Source organism: Ursus maritimus, unplaced genomic scaffold, assembly GCF_017311325.1.
Source record: "Ursus maritimus isolate PB19 unplaced genomic scaffold, ASM1731132v1 scaffold_5, whole genome shotgun sequence".
Classification (NCBI taxonomy): Eukaryota; Metazoa; Chordata; class Mammalia; order Carnivora; family Ursidae; genus Ursus; species Ursus maritimus.
The window spans coordinates 8,095,901-8,106,768 of NW_024426663.1; positions in this window are offsets into that span (position 1 = coordinate 8,095,901).

Consider the following 10,868-nt stretch of genomic DNA (forward strand, 5'->3'; position numbering starts at 1 on the left):
TATAGAAATATGAAGAATTATAAGAGAATATTATGAAAAATTGGATAACCTAGAAGAAATTAGCAAATTGCTAGGAACATATAACCTTCAAAAACTGAATCAGGAAGAAATAGAAAATTTTAATAGACTGATTATTATCAATGATATCAAATCAGTAATCAAAAAACTTCCAACAAACAAAAGTCCAGGACCAGACGGCATCACAGGTGAATGCTACCAAATATATAAAGAATGAACACCTATTTTTCTCAAACTATTCTAAAAAGTAGAAGAGAAAAGAAAGATTCCAAATTCATTCTAGGAGCCCAGCATCACCCTGATGAAGATATCACAAGATAACACAACAACAACAAGAAACTACTACAAGCCAATTTCTCTAATGAACATAGATGCCAAAATCCTCAATAAAATATTAGTAAACAAAATCCAACAACACATCTAAAAGTCATTCATCACAATCAAGTGGGATTTATTCCTGGGATGCAAGCGTGATTCAATCTTCACAAATCAATCAATGTGATACATCACATTAACAAGATAAAGGATAAAAACCATAATAATCTCAATTGATTCAGAAAAGGCATTTGATAAAGTACAATATCCATTCATGATAAAAACTCCCAACAAAGTTGGTTTAGAGGGAACATACTTCAACATAATAGCCATATATGAAAAACCCACAGCTAACATCATACTCTATGGTTAAAAACTGAGAGCTTTTCTCCTAAAATCAGGAACAAGACAAAGATGTTGACTCTCATCACTTTTACTCAAAATAGTACTGCAAGTCCCAGCCACAGCAATTAGACAGCAAAAGAAATAACAGGCATCCAAATCTGTAAGAAAGACGTAAAACTTTCACTATTTGCAGATGACATGATACTTACATAAATATAGAAAACCATGAAGACTCCATCAAAAAGCTACTAGAATTGATAAATGAATTCAGTAAAGTCACAGGTACAAAATTAATATTTTGTATTTCTATATGCTAATAATGAAGTAGCAGAAAGGGAAATTAAGAAAACAATTCCATTTACAATTGCACCAAAAAGAACTAAATATCAAGGAATAAACTTAACCAAGGAGGTGAAAGACTTGTACTCTGAAAACTATAAAACATTTGAAAGAAATCAAAGATGACACAAACAAATAGAAAGATGTATTATGTTCATGGATTAAAAGAACCAATATTGTTAAAATATCCATACTCCCCGGAGCAATCTACAAATTCAATGCAATCCTTATCAAAACACCAACAGCATTTTTCACAGAACTAGAACAAAGAATCCTAAAATTAGTATGGAGCCACAAAAGTCCCCAAATAACCAAAGCAATCTGAAGAAAGAAGAACAAAGCTGGAGATATCACAATCCTACATTTCAAGATATCCTACAAAGAGGTGTAGTCCTCAAAACAGTATGATAATTACACAAAAATAGACATATAGATCAATGGAATACACTGGAGACCCCAGAAACAAACCCATGCTTTTATGGTCAATTAATCTACAAAAAAGGAGGCAAGAAGATACATGAGAAAAAGTCTCTTCAACAAATGGTGGTGGGAAAACTAGACAGCTACATTCAAAACAATGAAACTGGACCACTTACTTACACCATGCACAAAAATAAACTCAAGATGAATTAAAGAACTAAATGTGAGACCTGAAACCATAAAAATCCTAGAATGAGACATTGGTAGTGATTTCTTGACATCAGCATAGAAATATTTTTCTAGATATGCCTCCTCTGGCAAGGGAAACAAAAGCAAAATTAAACTATTGAGAGTACACCAAAAGAAAAAGCTTTACACAGGGAAGGAAACCTTCAACAAAACAAAAAGGCAGCCTACTGAAAATGAGAAGATATTTGCAAATGATATATCTAATAAGGGGTTATTATCCAAAATACATAAAGAACTTATGTAACTCAACACCAAAAAACCCAAATTATCCAATTCAAAAATAGGCAGAGGACATGAATAAACATTTTTTCAATAAGACATACAGATGTCCACTGGACACATGAAAAGATGCTCAACTTCAATGAGTTATTACCTCACACCTGCCAGAATAACTAAAATCACAAAGACAAGAAATAACAAGTATTGGCGAGGATGTGGAGAAAAAGGAACCCTCTTGAACTACTGGTAGGAGCAAACTCATGCAACCACTGTGGAAAACAGTACAAAAGTTCCTCAAAGATTTTAAAATAGGATTACCACATGATCCAGTAATTCTACTACTGGGTATCTAGCCAAAGAAAATGATATCACTAATTCAAAAAAAATACGCACTTATATGTTTACTGACGCATTATTTACAATAACCAAGATAGGGAAGCAACCCAAGTGTCCATCAATAGATGACTCAATAAGAAAGAAGTGGTATATGTGGAAAATGAAATATTCCTCAGCCATAAAAAAGAATGAAATCTTGCCATTTGCAACAACATGGATGGATGTAGAAGGTTTAATGCTAAGTGAAATAAGTCAGAGAAAAACAAATCCCATATCATTTTACTCATATGTACAATCTAAGAAAGAAAATAAACAAAGAAAGGAGACAGACAAAAACAGACTCTTAAACATAGAGAACAAACTGGTGGTTGCCAGAGGGGAGAAAAGGGGGTCAGGAGATAAGTGAAACAGGTGAAGGGGATTAAGAGTACACTCACTGTGATCAGCACTGAATAATGTATAGAATTGTTAGACTGTATATGCTGTACACCTGAAACTAATATAATACTTATGTTGATTATACTTAAATAAAAATATAAGTTAAAAAGATGAAAAATAGAAAGGCTTTTCATAAAAATAAATAAAAATAAAATTTAGATATAGTCTTTAAATATTGAAAAGAATTATACATTCTCAATAACACATCAATTGAAGTATCCTGTAAACAGCATTTTCTCATCAAACAATACACACACACACACACACACCATTCACACCTACATACTTAGTATAGGTGTGACCATTAAAGCAGTACATTTTGGCATTGTAATACATAAGGAACAAGCCAATTCAAATCCCACTGCCTGCCGGCTGTAGAACGAAGGGCACTATCTCAACATGAGCACTATCTGTCTAACCCAAATGCTTATACTTTGTCTTATCTTTGGGAAAGTATAGTGATAACAGGCCAAGTTTGCCTGCAGTGATGCCCTCTTGATTGAGATAGCACCTAGATGTTATTCCCATTCCTATCATATAGCAAATACATATTTCAGTGGACTAAAGCTTATGCTAAAATGGAAAAATGTAACATTTTGCTGTCTCTGAATTAAAGAAGCGAAGCACACAAGTTCATACAAAAGGAAGCGTGTTTAATAAGCATTCTGTACTCTCATTGAAAGTAGAGGCATCTTATTTATCTGATCAAGTTTTCCAGGACCAAAACCACTTAAACAACAAATTAAAGCAATCTCTTTGGGATGAAAAGTTCTTATTTTCTATACACCATATTCCTAGCACTCGTTTTTTCTACTTTTTCATCATTTTCTGCATTCTATTTCCCAAGTTTGTTTCCAGGAGTCTTGGTAATGCTTAATAGCAGTCATTAACTAAATGTCAATAATTTAAATCAGCAGGTTGAAGGAAGGTTTTTCTTTGAGGGTACAGTTTTCCACAAGAAGGGCCAACAGAAAGACTGAAACAAATTTTGAAAGCCGAGTCCCACAAAGAACACATCGATTTTGAAAATTCTGTCATAACACCTGTGGGAAGCAAAACTACATCTACTCCCAGCTCTCTGGAGCAGAGTATACAGAAGATGCAAACCTATGTCAAACAGAGTGGCTTGGCTGGCAGAAATTGTTTGAACTGTGGCAAAAATATATTCTTTTTTTTTCTGTTATATATTTTAAAAACACACAAACATCACCGGTAGTAAGAAAAGTCCACAGTTCAATTCCTCACATAAATTAAGCAAAAAGACTTGTATAAACTGGCTTCAAAAGCATGATAATTTTTCTTCTAGCTTTTGTCCCTCAAGAGGTACATAGAATTAGGAGTGATTTAACTCAATGTATTTTAACTTTTTCTTAAGTTTTTGCTGTTGTTGTTGTCAGATTGAGAGAGAGAGAGAGCACAAGCAGGGGAGCAGCAGGCAGAGGGAGAAGCAGGCTCCCCATTGAGCAGGGAGCCCAATGCAGGATTTGTGCCCAGAACCCTGGGATCATGACCTGAAGGCAGATGTTTAACTGACTGAGCCACCCAGATGTCCCTGTATTTTAACTTCTTAACAACTATAAAATATTTGAAAGTGAGCAGTTATTTGTTTAATTCAGACATATGATTCCAAAATGTGCTAAATCAGAAGACAAATGAATCTGTAAACAAGCAATAATCAGAGATATTTGACCAATAGGCAGTCCTGTAACAACACAAAACTACTTCTAGTGTTGCCTTTGCCCCATGAGCTAGGACACTAGTTTTATATTCAGGATGTATGGCAGAGATTGTTTCTACATGGTGACTAAGGACTACCAATATTTCCTGGTCAGTGAGAGGAACATTAGCACTACTGGTACTACTTCCAGAGAAAATTAGTGTATGGAAATTATAGAAGATGGTCTGAGTACTGGGTTAAAATGCCAATGGATGGAAAAACGAATGACTTTCAAGCACTGAAAGGGTAGTTTCAAGCAAGGAGAGCAGGGCAGTGGGGACAGGGATACAATTACTCACAATTACTTATTATTTGCAAAAAGAAAATATTAATAAGGCAATCCACTTCAGATAGAAATAGAAAATGACTATATCCAATTGTAGCTTTCCATTTGTTTCTCATCATATAGTTGGACAAACCCATAGTCAACTTTTTTCCTGTTTTTCGGATGACACTCTAATAAGACATAAATACAATAAATACAATTCATAACAGAGAAATGTTAAAGACACAACACAGTTATAATCACACAATTTATCAGAGAAATGTAAATACTGCACAAGTAATTCCCCTTCTCCCATGTTTTGTGGGCTTTCATCCACAGTACAGAGAACACCTGCCTCCGCATGTATATGACAGAGGACATATAAAATAATAAGAGTCCCTACACAAAAAAGTTGAAGTGCATCATGACAGTGGGTTGGTTCAACATGAGGCCTTGTATACTTGGGTGCTAATGTGTGTGTCAAAATCAAATATGTGTATGCAATTTTCTCTCTAGTGCCCTCAGTCAAACTAAAGCATTGATTATTCTAATAGATCACTTTGGAAGGGGAGCCTGGTAGTCACAGAATGGCCTTGCCTCACCCAAAGAAAGTTAAAGACAAAAACCAGAAAATAATGTTAATGAATTAAAATTTGCTACCTCGACCTTTATTTTTATCCATTACTTAAGAATGAAGGGATTGTGGAGGAAAGAACGAAGGAATGAAGTTTAAAATTAGATCTGAAAATATTGTAATAGCATTATATGGTGACAGATGGTAGCTACACTTGTGGTGAATGTAATAAAATATGTAAACTTGTCGAATCACTATGTTGTACACCTGAAACTAATGTAACTTGTGTGTCAACTATACTTTAATTAGAAAAAATTAGATGTGAAAAAAGAAAACAAGGGCACTCTAGACTACCACAGAACCCCTGATTTTCAGGCTTGATTTTCTTTATGCTTAGAAAATATGTGTCACATTATTAAATGCACGTTCCTCTGCTAACATTTGTGAATATTCTTTCTGTCCAATTCAGAGCTATCATTACCAGGCACAATCCCCTCTGGGTGCCAAGGCAGTCTGCTTACTTGGAATTCTTCAATTAAGCATCTTAATTGGACCTACAAGAGCACTGAAATTTAGAATATGAAAGCAATAAACCATTTGGGAATAAAAATTTCAAAATAACATTTTACCTAATTATTATCCATATTTCATTCTGCAAGTTACATTCAGGATACTATTGCATCAATCTGCATGGTTTACTAAAGCACACTTTAGAGGTGCCTAAAAGGCTTTTTACCCTTTAAAGTGTCAGTTCAGGCTTTTCTGTTTCCCCAGATAACTGATGTCAGTCCAATGTCCTTAAAAAATGCACAGGAAACAATTCTTATTTTACAAGAGGTCATGGGTGAATCTAAATGTCATAAGCTGATTTCCCCATTGATCAATTAAGGTGTTGTACTTGACCCATTTAAAAAATATATATGCATAATGTTAACTTTCCAATATAATTTACATAATAAACACATTGTAATACTTTGAATTCTATCTACTTTTAATATTTTATGTATATGATATCGCTGAACAGACTGCTTCAGAGCAAACATTTGTTGAAACTTTTGTCAGTCTAATGTACTTTCATTTTTGAAAAATTCCTGTCCATACACTTATGTATCAACATATTATGCTCAAATACATTTTTACAACTCCTTATATTCTACTTTTTCTCCAAAATCAATAAAATATGAATGTTTAATGTATTAATTTCTGATTTATATTTTCTAATCTGATTTTTTAAAAGTCATTATTTAAAGCCCTTTAAATTTTCAGCATTTTTTGTTTTATCCTTGATATTCACAGAAAAGGCAACACAAATGTAGGGGAGGAAAAAGTTTTCTTCAGTCTTCTTAGGGCCCCTTGCTGGGACTGAAAATTACACTGACAAAGACAAACTGACAGAAGAAAAGCATACAAATGTATTTAATATAAGGTTTATCTGACACGGAACCCTTATAAGGAAATGAAGACCCAAAGAAGCAAATGAGTATTTTTATGCTGGATTTGATGAAGGATGGACAGTCATGGAGAAATACGATAGATCAAGGAGTAGGAAGTAAGTGCAGTAAACTGGGGGAAACTTATTTAGCAAGGAAGGTTTGTTAGGCTTGTCCTGGGCATCCTTTTGTCTTCTTAAGGATGTTCCTTTACTCCTAGAATAAGAAGGGCATTTCTCACTTGAGGGTTTTCTAACCTATTTCAGGAAGAAGGTGGGAGAAAGCTCCCAGAGTGACCTTCCTGCTTTTGCTTGTTTTCTCAAACTTCTTCAGCTTAAAATAATCGGTGTGTCAATTGCCATATTTTAGGGGAGCACATCCTGAACGCTATCACAAATCACAACTCAGATTGCAATGGTATAAGATTCATCTCATACAGAGCAGGATTCTAAAGTCAACTAGAATTTTTGAACTAGTTATATACACAGGTGTGGACTCCATTGACCGTAAGATTTATTTTCTAATCCAGACTATTTTAGAGTGAAAATGGGTGCTAATAATAGTTACATAGCTAGAAAAGTTGTGAACCAGGAAGGAAATAATGGTCACTCTAGGATAAGCAAATGGTTGATTGTGAAGCAAAATATTTGTTTGATATGTGCAGAAACATTTCAAGTGGAATCAGCTTTTCAAGGGCAACTTATGAATTGAGAAAAACTTGAGAAAGTGACAAATCATTGTTTTTTCCAGCTTTTAGTATTTATGACGGGAATATGAAATCAGAACTGTGTGTAAAACGGTACAGGCAATGATAGCATCTCTCATCACTCAGTTCATAATACATTCTCGCTTTTTTTTTTTTTTAAGATTTTATTTATTCATTTGAGAGAGAGAGAGACAGCCAGCGAGAGAGAGGGAACACAAGCAGGGGGAGTGGGAGAGGAAGAAGCAGGCTCCCAGCGGAAGAGCCCGATGTGGGACTCGATCCCGGAGCGCCGGGATCACGCCCTGAGCCGAAGGCAGACGCTTAACGACTGAGCCACCCAGGCGCACCTCGTTTTGAAACTACTTTAAGGTAGGAAAGAAATCTTCATCCAATTGTTTTACCCTTTCATTTTTTGTAATTTTACAGGTGACACTAAGGCATAAATCAAATCATCATAAACATTTTAATTATATAATGTAACCACTAACTGTTCATTCATAGATATGTATAGATAACAGAAGATTATTTTCTTGGGAATCCTCATTGTCATAATATAAATTAATTAATTAATAATTATTTTTAACTTCAAACCATCCTTTTCTTGAGGGAAAAAAATGAGTCACAATTAGTAGAAAAGTATTCTTGTGTCCAAAGCAAATAACAAAAGTTCATAATAATTTACTTTCTCTAAGGAAAATAAACCACATAAAACAGTGCCCAGAACACTGGAAATAAAATATTTGCTTTAAAAATCATGCTAAAAAAATCCTTTAGACACCAAACACAATCAGCAAACACTGAATTTCCTAGAATCAAGAATCTTTGGCAAAAAGACTTCTGTTTCTACCTATCCACGAGCATCTAAAACATAAGTGGAATATTTAACTTCAAATATTATAGCCAATTAGGGGTCTTTAGCATTTTCCTGGAAAAGGATTTCATCTTGCCGTGTGATCAAAAAAAACCCAGCATATCATGTATTAATGCACAAAACCTGTTGAAATAAGTGGCGTGAACTGATGTGCTGGTATAACCTTGCTACTCACCCCACCGCTGTTGGCGGCAGCAAGGCTGTGCGGTGCAGGCCATCAGGCATTTTGTCAGGCACATGCTTTCGTCACAATCTGACTCCTCTCCCCTGCAGACTGTTGAATGAACACGTAACCTTGAGATTTCTGTTACAGAGAAGAAACAAGGATCAGGAGTTGCATACCTCTCAAGTTGTCTCTTCCGTTACAAGTGCTGGTAATTTATGGTGGAGAAGTAAAACTGTGGTAAAATGAGGTTTTGAAGTATTCTGCTTAACTATCCTCAAATGCAATAAATGTAACCTTAATCTAGCAGATAAAGTAGTTCTCATAAGCATAGTGTACTACAGATGTTATATATATTTATGGCTCTGGCCCCATAAATTCATAATGATTTCCTTCTGGGTATTAAAGGCCAAAATATGATTTTTGACAGATTATATATTTTGGAATTCTTACTTTGATAGTTAATTTTAAGAACAGTTATTTCTGCCATTCTTGAAGGAAAATACATCGAATAACCAGTAGGGCATGGTTTTCCCAAAGCATATAGTTATGCTTCCTTGAAGGAAGTCAGCCAGGCATTACCAACGAAAGTTAGCACTTCTGTTGTGGCTGAAGTTATTCCCATATGTGGCATTTTCTAACTTTTATGATTATACTACCTTTTATTCTTTTAAATCAGGGATTACCTTTCTTAGGCCATTTATCTTCTAATATCTATAGAAAAAAATTAACAGTGCACATAGTGCTTTTCTTTAACAAAGTTTGATCAATTTTTCTTAAGGAAAACGTGATCTTTCTTTGCAACAAGTTTCATGTTCTAAGCCCCATTGAAATATGCAATGAAAACACAGGTAGTGTACTCTACTATAATGAAAACATAAGAGTAGTTTGTACGAGATAAAACACAGAGGAACTGCAGTGGTCTATATTTCCTAAATATATTCCCAGCTGTCTACTGAAGTGGGTACTTTAGGGTACATCCTGACTATAATTTAATCACTTTTGGTAAATGAGTACCACTTAGAGTAAATCTGATCATATTCTGTTCTGAAGGATTTCGGCAATCTTTTTATTTGCTGTCAGCTCCTTCTGAAAACAAATTTTCCCACTATCGTCCCTTAAAGTCACAATGATGCTTGCAGAGTTCTTCATGAAAGAAAACACAAGCTAATTGAAGTATGAGAATGACAACTCGTAACATAAGACCATAAGCATATGAAACTTTTTGGCTCACTCTTATGTAGTAATTAATTTCATATGTTGTTATAAATCACACAGTTTTTGAAAATGACTGAGAAGATTGTCATTAATCATCCTTTTTCTGTATTTTTCTTACTTTTAATTTTTAAAAATTTCAAATACACAAAAGAAACCAGAAACAGAATAAACCTGCACATCCCTATCACATAATGTCAACTGGTTTCAATCCATGGCCAACCTCTTATCTTCTCTACTTTTACCCCCTTCTCCCATCCAGTATTACTTTGAAAGAAATGCTGGATAACATATAATTTTATCTTTAAATATTTCATATAATGAATATATATATTTAAAATAAATACATATCTGGGGGCGCCTGGGTGGCACAGCAGTTAAGCGTCTGCCTTCGGCTCAGGGCGTGATCCCGGCGTTATGGGATCGAGCCCCACATCAGTCTCCTCCGCTATGAGCCTGCTTCTTCCTCTCCCACCCCCCTGCTTGTGTTCCCTCTCTCGCTGGCTGTCTCTATCTCTGTCAAATAAATAAAAATAAAATCTTTAAAAAAATAAAATAAAATAAAAATAAATACATATCTGAATAGGTATAAATGAATATTTGAAATTTTCATCTCAAATATATATATATAAAATGAATATGAAGAGTCCTTTTTTTAACTTAGCCACTTTATAATTACATTTCAAAAACTTTACAATGAGTTGTTAATATCATCAAATCACCAGATCAAATTTCTTATGGTCTCATTAATATCTTTATTAATTTTTTTTCTTGTATAAGGATCCAAATAAAATTCCCTACATAGTCACTGGTTGATATATGTTTAAGTCCCTCTCTTTGGGCTCCCTGCTCAGCAGGGAGTCTGCTTTTCCCTCTGACTCTCCCTTCCTCATGCTCTCTCTCTCTCTCTCTCTCAAATAAAATCTTTTAAAAAAAATAAATAAAATATATTAATGCTAATTATTACTAGTGGCTTAAATTTGCTTAATCTCCTACTTTCTTTTAAATGACTTTATTGAGGTATGATTGACATACAAAAAGCTGTAAGTATTTAAAGTATATTTTAGAGTAAGTATACAACTGTGAAACCATCACCACAATTGATATCATGAACGTATCTAGCACCTTCAACAGTTTCCTCCTGTCCTGTTTATGTAATTTTCTTTTTTTGACATAAGAACATTTAACATAAGATCTACTCTCTTAAAAGATTAAGTATACAGTACAGCACTGTTAATTACAGGCTCT